Source organism: Hippocampus comes, unplaced genomic scaffold (assembly GCF_001891065.2).
Source record: "Hippocampus comes isolate QL1 unplaced genomic scaffold, H_comes_QL1_v1.1 scaffold282, whole genome shotgun sequence".
Taxonomy (NCBI): Eukaryota; Metazoa; Chordata; class Actinopteri; order Syngnathiformes; family Syngnathidae; genus Hippocampus; species Hippocampus comes.
In genome coordinates, this window is record NW_017806073.1 from 69,436 (window position 1) to 80,323 (window position 10,888).

A 10,888-nucleotide genomic window follows, 5' to 3' on the forward strand; every position below is an offset into this window, starting at 1 on the left:
AAACCAAAAAAAAAACTTTTCCGACCTACTGACCCGATGCTGAAATTTCATGTTACCGGAAACACACGATCTTTTTTATTTGGCCTTATGCTTTTAACAGTCTCGACAAACCCAGACATGTCTGCGTCCGACTCCGTGCCTTCTCTCTTCTCGTTCGACTCGAGAGGTGTTCAAAGACAGCCTCTGAAAAACAGAAATTAATGCTCACTTCACTGACATGAAGAAAAGCGAAAAAAATGCACCAAAACAAAAAATCAAGCGAGGAAATCACAAAATAAATTCCATGGGGGCGTTTGTGAACACACAACAAAGAAATAAATAAACAATTCTGAGACAGTCCAGTCTCCTACATACATACAGCATGTGTTTCCTTCATTGTAAGTTTTATAGTAGGCTTTTATTTTTTTTGCGGCTCCAGACATATTTGTTTTTTTGTTTTTTTTTTTGTCCAATATGGCTCTTTCAACATTTTGGGTTGTCGACCCCTGCCCTAGACCAACGAGCCACACTGCTGTGACATAGTGCTAGTTTTTCCCACTGTAGACTTTGCCACAGTGCCATTTTAAGTTCAGGAAACTATGGATGTATTAAGTCACAGTTAAATATGGGCTTATCCAGGATTTGAACCCGGGACCTCTTGGAACCGAAGCGAGAAACGTACACCTTGACCAACATGCAGATGACCCGAAGCTATTTTTACCAGAGTGGACCTTGACCTGTTGGCATTCCAATTTCACAAAATGACTTCGATTTACTGAGTCAAATGTAATAAAGGGTACGTCTGGGAATTGAACCCGGGACCTCTCGCACCCAAGGGGAGAATCATACCCCTATACCAACTAGCCACACTCGATTGACGTAGTGCTAGTTTTCTCACTGCAGACTTTGACACATTGCCATTGTAAGTTGAAGAAACTATTTTGATGTATTAAGTCCCAGTTACATTCAGCCTCGTCCGGGATTTGAACTCTCTCGCGCGTGAGGTGAAAATCAAAGCCCTCGACCAAAGTCGAGATGACCCAATGCGATTTTCACCAGAGTGCACCTTTCCCTCTTGGCATTCTAACTTCACTTCATTACTTCAATTTACTGAGTCACATGCAATAAAGGGCTCGTCCGGGAATTGAACCCGGGACCTCTCGCACCCTAAGCGAGAATCATACCCCTAGACCAACGAACCACAATCCATTCACGTAGTGCTAGTTTTCCCGCTGACGACTTTGACAAATTGCCATTGTAAGTTCAGGAAACTACAGTATTTTGATGTATTGAGTCCCAGTTACATTCAGCCTCGTCTGGGATTTGAACTCTCTCGCACTTGAGGCGAAAATCATAGCCCTCGACCAACGTGTAGATCAGTGTTTTTCAACCTTTTTTGAGCCAGGGCACGTGTTGCAGCACACCACTAACCAAAAATGTTCTAAAATGACACTCTGAACAGTATATTTAATTAAAATATAATTTCTCTGTTTATTTATACTCAATCAGTGTGAAACCTGGGCCTGTTTAGATGAACAAAAAACCGATATCCTGGCAGGAATAGAAGAAAGACAAAAACAAAGCTCTTCTTCAACAGCTCTCAGTCTCTCTCTGTTTTTAGTTTTTATAGAAGTTAGGCTTGAAAAGCTCAGCTCACACAGATATGTTGTGGAAAAGTTCTGTTGGTAAAGTCTTAGCAACGAGGGCCTCACGGTGCAAAAAACAGTGCGTAACAATCAGGTCTGGGTTTCTTTCCTTCACACTGCTCACAAAGCCTTTGGTGCGCCTGACCATGGCTGCAGCTCCATCAGTGCAAACACTTGTGCAGTTTTGCCACGTAAGTCCTCCCTGGTCCAGATATTGCGATGTGACCTGAAAAATTTCTTCTCCAGTTGTTTTTTCTGGCAGTGCCTTGCAAAATAGGAAGTTTTCTCTAATGGCATCTCCATCCACAAAACGGACATTAGCCAAGAGATGAGAATGTCCACTAATATCCGGAGACTCGTCAACTTGCAACGCAAATTTCCTACTGATGCGTATCTTCTCCAAAACATGGCTTTCTATGTCTGTAGACATGTCATCAATACGTCTGGCAATTGTGTTATCAGAGAGCGGGACTTTAGCTATCTCTTTAACTGCGTCGGGGCGGAGCATCTTGTTGACAATGGCTATACAGGCATGTAGTATTAATGTCTCTGCCACAGTGTGCGGCTTTTTTGATTTAGCAACGAGTTCGGCTACTAGGTAACTAGCTTTCAGCGCTTCCTCATTTACTTTTGTGGTTTTTCTCATCAAGGTTGCCTGTTTCTCTTTATTTACACACAGGCGAACAAAATAGTCTGTTGGCTTGTTTTGAAGCGACGGGTGTTTCGTTTGGAGATGGCGTTTAAGCTTATTCAGCACCATGGCGCTGTTGGATAGCTTCTCGCCACACACCAGGCATAATGGAGTAGGTGTCGTCTCATCCCCGGTGAAAGTAAATCCATACGAAAGATAGCTTTCACTATATTGCCTTGAGCTCACCGTCTTTGCTTTCTTTTTCCCACCACTCACACTAGGGCCTTCATCCGGGTCAGAATCTTGTACAGAGCCCAATTCGGAGTTTGCAGTTGTCCTTTTTAAAAATGTATCCATGACTGTCACCACGACCTCTCACGTACATCATTAAGTCTCTCGGAGAACGAGGCAATCAGCTACGTGTTGCCACACGGACGAATGTTAAATTACCCGCCCTGTCTTTACAGCACGGACACCGGACAATGACATACTATTTACAGAAAATGATGAATCAATGTTTTATAAAATTTTAAATTTTAAAAAAGTGACATTGGATAATTTCTCACAGCACACCTGACGATCTCTCGTGGCACACTACATAGTGGTTGAAAATCACTGGTGTAGATGACTCAATTCTATTTTCACCAGAGTGAACCTTTCCCTCTTTGCATTCAAAATTCACTTCGTGACTTTGATTTATTGAGTCACATGTAATAAAGGGCTCATCCGGAAATTGAACCTAGGACTTCTCACACCCGAAGCGAGAATCATACCCCTAGACCAATGAGCCTCACTGCTGTAACATAGTGCTAGTTTTTCCCAGTGTAGACTTTAACACTGTGCCATTTTAAGTTCAGGAGACAATTTTGATGTATTCAGTTCCAGTTAAATACGGGTTCGTCCGGGTACGTCTCCCACCCAAAGCGAGAACCATATGCTTCGACCAACATGCATATGACGCAAAGCTATTTTTACCAGAGTGGACCTTGACCTATTGGCATTCCAATTTCACAAAATTACTTTGATTTACTGAGTCAAATGTAATAATGGGTGCATCCGGGAACTGAACTCAGGATCTCTCGCACCCTAAGCAAGAATCATACCCCTAGACCAACGCACCAACCTCTATTGACATAGTGCTAGTTTTTCCGCTGCAGACTTTGACAAATTGCCATTGTAAGTTGAGGAAACCATTTTGATGTATTAAGTCCCAGTTACATTCGGCCTCGACCGGGATTTGATCTCTCGTACCTGAGGCAAAAATCAAAGCCCTCGACCAAAGTCTCGATGACCCAATGCGATTTTCACCAGAGTGAACCTTTCCCTCTTGGCATCCTAACTTCACTTCATTACTTCAATTTATTGAGTCACATGTAATAAAGGGCTCGTCTGGGATTTCAACACAGGACCTCTCGCACCCGAAGCGAAAACCATATCCCTAGACCAGCAAGCCACTCTGGAGTGACATAGTGCTAGTTTTCCCACTGTAGACTTTGAGACATTGCCATTGTAAGTTTAGGAAAGTATTTTGATGTATTGAGTCCCAGTTACATTCTGCCTCGTCTGGGATTTGAACTCTCTCACACCTGAGGCGAAAATCATAGCCCTCGACCAAGGTGTAGATGACTCAATTCTATTTTCACCAGAGTGAACCTTTCCCTCTTGGCATTCTAACTTCACTTCAAGACTTCGATTTACTGAGTCACATTTAATAAAGGAGACGTCTGGAATTTGAACACAGGACCTCTCGCACCTGAAGCGAGAATCACACCCCTCGAGCAACAAGCCACACACCAGTGTCATTGTGCAAGGTTTCCCATTGTAGACTTTGACAAATACCGATTGTAAGTTCAGAAAACTATTTTGATTTATTAAGTCCCAGTTAAATATGGGCTCATCTGGGATTTGACCTCTTGCAACCAAAGCAAGAATCATAACCCTCGACCAACGAGCCACACACAAGTCATGTAGTGCTACTTTTCTCAGTGTAGAACATGACACATGGCCATTGTAAGTTCAGTTCAACAATTTTGATTTATTAAGTCCCAGTTAAGTATGGGCTCGACCGGGATTTGAATCTGGGACCTCGAGCACCCAAAGTGAGAACCGTACGTCACAACCAACATAAAGATAACCCAAAGCTATTTTTACCAGAGTGGACCTTGACCAATTGGCATTCCAATTTCACAAAATTACTTCGATTTACTGAGTCAAATGTAATAAAGGGCGTGTCCGGGAAATGAACCTGGGACCTCTTGCACCCTAAACGAGAATCCTAACCCTAGACTGGGTTCGGCAACCTGTATCTCCGGAGCCACATGCGGTTCTTTAGCGTCACCCTAGTGGCTCCCTAGAGCTTTTTCAAAAATGTTTGAAAATGGAAAAAGATGGGAGATATATGTTCATATAAAAATAAAGGGCACATCCAGGAATTGAACCCGGGACTTCTCTCACCCTAAACAAGAATCATAACCCCAGACGAACAAGTCACATTCACTCCAGGGAGTGCTAGTTTTCCCACTGCACACTTTGACACATTGCCATTGTAAGTTGATGAAACTATTTTGATGTATCCAGTCACAGTTCAATTCAGGCTTGTCCGGGATTTGAACTCTCTCGCACCTTGGCATTCCAATTTCACAAAATTATTTAGATTTACTGAGTCAAATGTAATAAAAGAAACGTCTGGGAATTGAACCCAGGACCTCTCACAACCAAAGTGAGAATCATACCCCTCGACCAACGAGCCACACTGCTGTGACATAGTGCTAGTTTTTCCCACTGTAGACTTTGACACAGTGCCATTTTAAGTTCAGGAGACTATTTTGATGTATTCAGTCCCAGTTAAATACGGGTTCGTCCGGGATTTCAACCCGGTACCTCTCCCACCCAAAGCGAGAACCATACGCCAGGAACCTGTGGCGTGGGATCCAAATCATCACGGACTATAAGCCCTCTCCACAGACCTGTGACAGCTCCTCTCTACTGAAAAAACTGAATGAATTCTTCGCCCACTTTGAGGTGAACAACAACACCCCAGCACAGAAAACCCCATTTCCTCCTGGCGACCAGGTGCTGACGCTTTCCCGGGATAGCGTGAGAAGACCTTCAGAGGGACAAACACATGGAAAGCGGCAGGCCCTGACAACATCCCTGGTTGTTTCCTGAAAGACTGTGCTGAGGAGCTCACAGATGTCTTCACTCAAATTTTCAATACCTCACTGAGCCAAGCTGTCCCCACATGCCTCAAAACCAACCCCATCATCCCAGTCTCGAAAGTCATCTCCCTCCAGTTATCATGATTACTGCCCGGTCGCACTCACCCCCATCCTCATGAAGTGCTTGAACACTGTTTGACTGGTTCGTATGTCTGCCCCTCAGTGCAGATGTCCAGGGTTCGACTCCTATGTGGAGTTTTTATGTTTTCCCGTGTTTTTCTCCGGATCCCCTGGTTTCCTCCCATATTCCAAAAACCTGCTTGGTAGGTCCATGGAACACTCTAAATTGTCCCTGTCGTGTGATTATGAGTGTGAATGGTTGTGCATGTGTGCCCTGCAATTAGTTGGCAACCAGTTCAGGGTGTCCCCTGCCAACTACCCGAAGACAGCGGGGATAGACTCCAGCAAGCCCGCAAGCCTTGTGAGGGTAAGCAGTGTGGAGAATGAAATATGTTAAGACAGCCGACTATCTCCAAAAAAGAAACTGAGGGAAAATTTGCCAATGTGGGAATTTAATGTATGTAAGGCCAAACAAAAAAGATAGTGTATTTCCGGTAACATGAAATTTCAGCGTAGGGTCGGTAGGTTGGACAAAGTTTTTTTTTTTTTTCAAATTGTTCGCTGAATTTTTTCGATACATCAATGGATGCTATTTTCTTAACATTTCGGTGCGAGCACGCGACTGTAATACAGAAAATGCGGTTTAAACTGTCGTCGGAGATCGTGGCCGCCGCCATGTTTCAATGTTGTTGACAGACGACAGGGCAAACGACGCGCAACGTGAATATCGCGAGAGTTTGCACCGATGTAAACCCTCTACACAAAAATGTAGAGGGTTGTTTGAAAAAAATGCCGACCGTAAAGTTTTTTTTCGACGTAGAAATTCTCGGTCGGTCGGGTTACCGGAAACACACTACTTTTTTTTCTTCGCCTAATTGTGACTGTGCAATCTTATATGATTTGACTCGTTCTTAACCGAAACTTGATTCAACTTGCTTGAACATTTGTGTGACCTTGACTTGACAGCTTGATTTTTGTCACAGTAACATGGGACTTGCTTGGAAGTTTCATGTCAAGGCACATCTCCTCTCAAAGATGTTGAATCAGCTGGTTAATAAATTTCAGCCCGGTGTACCTGCGAATTTAAAAACTGAATTTGGTGTTGGTAAATATCCTCGACCACATTTTAGTTTGAGCAAAACTATAGGCCCTGGTTCACCACAGAGGTTTTTTGGTTTGTCTTTTTTTTGTCAGTGAAAGCAAAATGTATACAAATTGTGATTATCCTGTATGATTTCAAAGTCAAAGATCAGATGTATCAGGTAATGTGCCATGTCTCTGCTCGATGTGCTTTTCATCAGATCCTCTTCCACTTCACATGGAGCCCAATATCAAAGCAGCAAACATATTGATTTTGTATGGCGTGCTCATTGCCCCACTTTGACCGCAGCATTCTACACTTGTGCTTCCTCGGGTTTTTCTTTATGCCAGCCTAATATTATAGATTCTGAATGGTTGTGCACCTCCATAGTGATGCATCTATTCTATTATTTTACTCCGCTGTGGATCGTCACGGCATTAAGAACTGATCAAAAATTCCAATGAAAACACCTGAAAGCTTGAAATTATGTCATAAAATGCATTTGTCTTGCTCATGTAGCGGAATTATAATTTTCTCCACAATGTTTTAAAGTTATGCCTATTTTCTGCTGATACAATGTGTTTTAAAACTGCTGAATACATGCTTGTGAGAGGTCAGGGTGAGCCGATTAACTGACCTCGAATGTGAACCTTAACGACTGTCATTTTTGGACAAGGGGTAGCTCTTGTGGCTAAGGGTGCCTGGGTGTGCAAAATCTGGCTTTTTAAAAGGTGCCCAAGCATCAGTCCAGAGTGAATGCTTTGTAGTCTTTCTTTGCAGTCTCTTATTAAACACCACCTGGTAAAACATTATGACCCCTTGCATAATGCAGTTGCATCAAATATAAGAGCAGTATCAAGTATTCTCCCTTTAGAAAGAATAATGGGGCAGCACGGTGGTCGACTGGTTAACACGTCCACCTCACAGTGCAGGGATGCAGACTTCGATTCCAGCTCCGACCTTCCCATGTGGAGTTTGCATGTTTTTCCCATGCATGCTTGGGTTTTCTCCGGGTACTCCCGTTTCCTCCCAGATTCCAAAAACATGCATGGCAGGTTGATTGGGCACTCCAAATTGTCCCTAAGTGTGACTATGAGCGCGGATATTTGTTTGCCAATGTGTGTCCTGTGATTGGCTGGCAACCAGTTCACAGCGTGTAGGCCACCTCCTGTCGGAAGACAGCTGGGATAGGCTCCAGCACGCCCGTGACCATTGTAAGGATATGCAGATTGGAAAATGGACGGATGGATAGAAACAATAATGTTCAGTTTTGATTAACACTGTCCAGCCCAGGAAGGTAAAAACAATGAGTTCATTATCATGGTTGTAGTTCAAAACTGCACTGAGAGCTATTTCTTATATTTTTTATTCTTTCACACAAATAGGTAAGCAACTTACATACATTAGGTGTCGGTGCAAGTGTTTCTGAATGGTCCAGACTGAGATGTCCTTTCGTGACATTGTGTCAATCCACATGAATGAGTCAACAACTGTCTCTTTGTGAGTAGTTTGATGTTTGAAACTTCAGGAAGGCCTTTAACATGTTTGCCTTGTCAACATGGATGCTTGTGTGTCCCTGTTGGTGTTCTTCATCCACAAAACCTGACATTCTTTAGGTGGTCATGCCACACAGTATGCACTTTTATGCAGCACACAAACCAACACATCCACTAACATATACTGTACATCAGAACTAATTGGCCCTCTTTGGACTGCAAAGCAATTTGGTGGGGGAATGTAAGGGTAATTAGCATACAATGATCTAATGTTATCATTTGCAGCAACCATTGTAGATCACACCAAGTAATACAATTTCAGCATCTGTTATGGAAGTAGTTTGATATCGTCAAATTACATGCAGGCCTCACCAAGCTTTTAACAGGCTTCCTAAGATCTATAGTACCATACAGATTTAGCTGCTGCTCCTTCAGCGATTAAATGGTTTGGATTTCATGTTTTGGCTCAGCATAGATTTAATAGGTGTGGTGATAGGTGCAAGCCACAGCCTGCAATAAGTCACATGCAATTAGGCTGATGATAGTATTTCCTATTTTGCACAAAGAGGGGTGTGCTGTTAATTAGAATGATGTGCAGTTATGGTACCCACTAATATGCCGATAGACCATGAAAAACAAGGTTACATTTTGTTCTTATTAGACTTGGCTCCAATTAACCATGATAGTTTCCTGAACGTTTGTAAATGCAAGCTCATTTAGAGTGCAACATAGACCCAACCTAGAGAAGGTTAAGATGTATTGAAGAACAGGTACATTTTATTGGTGAATTCTTCCCACCACTATAAGTTGGCGTACATGCCAATAGAACTCTGGTTTGTATGGTACGAACAAAACGCATTTGGTCATCCACATAATGTGGATCTGATTCATTTGTGTATCACACATATATATGGAAGCCAAATTGGGACTGTTTGGTGTGGCACTTTGGTATGATGCACATTTGATTGTTTTCATTGATTGATTTTTTTTGAACACATATATATGTATATGTACAGTATATATATTGTTCAGTGCCTTTGCTTCTGCTATTTCCTACCTTTTTTCAGCGCGTTGATTCCAGTTTTCCACAAGAAAAGCTCTGACGAAACATTCCACTGTTCTCAAGTGTCTTTTATTTTTCTCCACAAAATAAAATGAAAAATAAATAAACAAATTCAAATGGCGTTTTACAGTAAGGCGTTTTTGAACGACTTTGTGTAGCAAGGCGTTTTTTTTTCCCCTTCGGTGACCTACTATTAAAAGAGCAAATAACAAACAAAACAAAACAAATAAACAAAAAACCTACAGGTGTGTGCTGTGCTCTGATTGGCCTGCACATGTTTCAGGGGTGTGACCGAACAAAGAAATGGCTTCGGACATTCTCGGATCTCTTTGCAGGCAAAGAGCTCGTCACGCTTAACTGAAAGAACGAGACAGAGGTCACGTCAGCCACCTGAGGAAAATGAGCAAAAACGTGTCAAGATTTCGTTGAGAGGCCAAAGCGTGTGACAGGGGTTAAAAAGTACCCTTCCCCTCTCCTCACTGGCGTAGCGTAGCAATTACGCTAACAATCCCGCCCCGAGGAAAGAGAAACGACGCCGATAAAAGTCGAGACGATAGCGTTCTTATCTTCATCTAACGGCCGGGCCGGCTTTCATTTGTCAGGCTGGAGCGTGAACAAGTGAAGCTCGCCACGTCGTACACAACGAAGCATGTAATCGACGGCGCACATTGTAGCCCATAGCGTGCGGTATGCAAATTCTGCGAAGCTCGGCTCGCAACCTTGCGTTGCGCTACACGCGCTAACAGCGATGAGGAGAGCTGTGAACATTTTCGGTGCGTTTGTCGACGCGCTGCAAAACAGTTGCTAATTAGCGCCTTATCACTCTCTGCACCGAGGAGTATTTATAACTCGTCTCCGGCGACGAAACGGGGTCCGCGTGGCTATATATATATATATATATTCGACTCCGGCTCTGGCCTTCCTGTGTGGAGTTTGCATGTTCTCACCGTGCATGCGTGGGTTTTCTCTGGGTACTCAGGTTTCCACTCACATTCCAAGCACATTAATTGAACACTCTACATTGTTCCTAGGTGTGAGTGTGAGCGCCGATGGTTGTTCGTCTATGTTTGCCCTGCAATTGGCTGGCAACCAGTTTCGGGTGTACCCCGCATGCTGCCCGAAGACAGCTGGGATAGGTTCCAGCACAATATTAGCGACCCTTGTGAGGATAAGTGGATCAGAAAATGGATGGGTGGATGGATATATAAACACAACATGAAAGACATTAAAAAAGAACAAAACAAAATCAAAGAAAGCTTCATTTCACTTCAGAGTGATACCGTGGTGATCTGCAAAATATACACAAACATAATGCATTCAGCACTTCAAACCAGACATTTTAAAAATCAACAGCAATGGAGAACAAACAACTCGTGTATTTACTTGCTATAGTAAGGTGATGAACTTATTTAAGTGGTGACTGATGGCCACAACATATTGCTGCAGTTAAGAGAGGTGTAAAATATGAACAGCGTTGAGCCACACCTCACAATAATATTAGGCGTAGAAAAAAAAGTAGTGTGTTTCCGGTAACATAAAATTTCAGCATAGGGTCGGTAGGTCGGACAAAGTTCCCCCCATCAAAAATGTAAACAAAATAACCATAAAACAAGGAGACATTGAAACCCCTGCTCGCTCGGCGAGAGAGTTGGGTACCCAGCGGCTGACTGCGGGCAAGACAGACTACACTCGCCAAATCGAAGTCAAGTGAGCA

At 43.0% G+C, this 10,888-nt stretch overlaps 1 protein-coding gene and 1 non-coding gene across 2 annotated transcripts in view; one reads left to right on the top strand and one right to left on the bottom strand.

The window, feature by feature from the left end:
• Nucleotides 1-10,888, top strand: part of LOC109530548 (ephrin type-B receptor 1-like) — a 133,719-nt gene that overhangs the window by 24,742 nt on the left and 98,089 nt on the right. The gene's annotated exons all lie outside the window — the stretch shown is intronic.
• trnap-agg (transfer RNA proline (anticodon AGG)) lies at nucleotides 1,109-1,180 on the bottom strand. Its single transcript has one exon. It is a non-coding gene; the product is annotated as a tRNA-Pro (tRNA).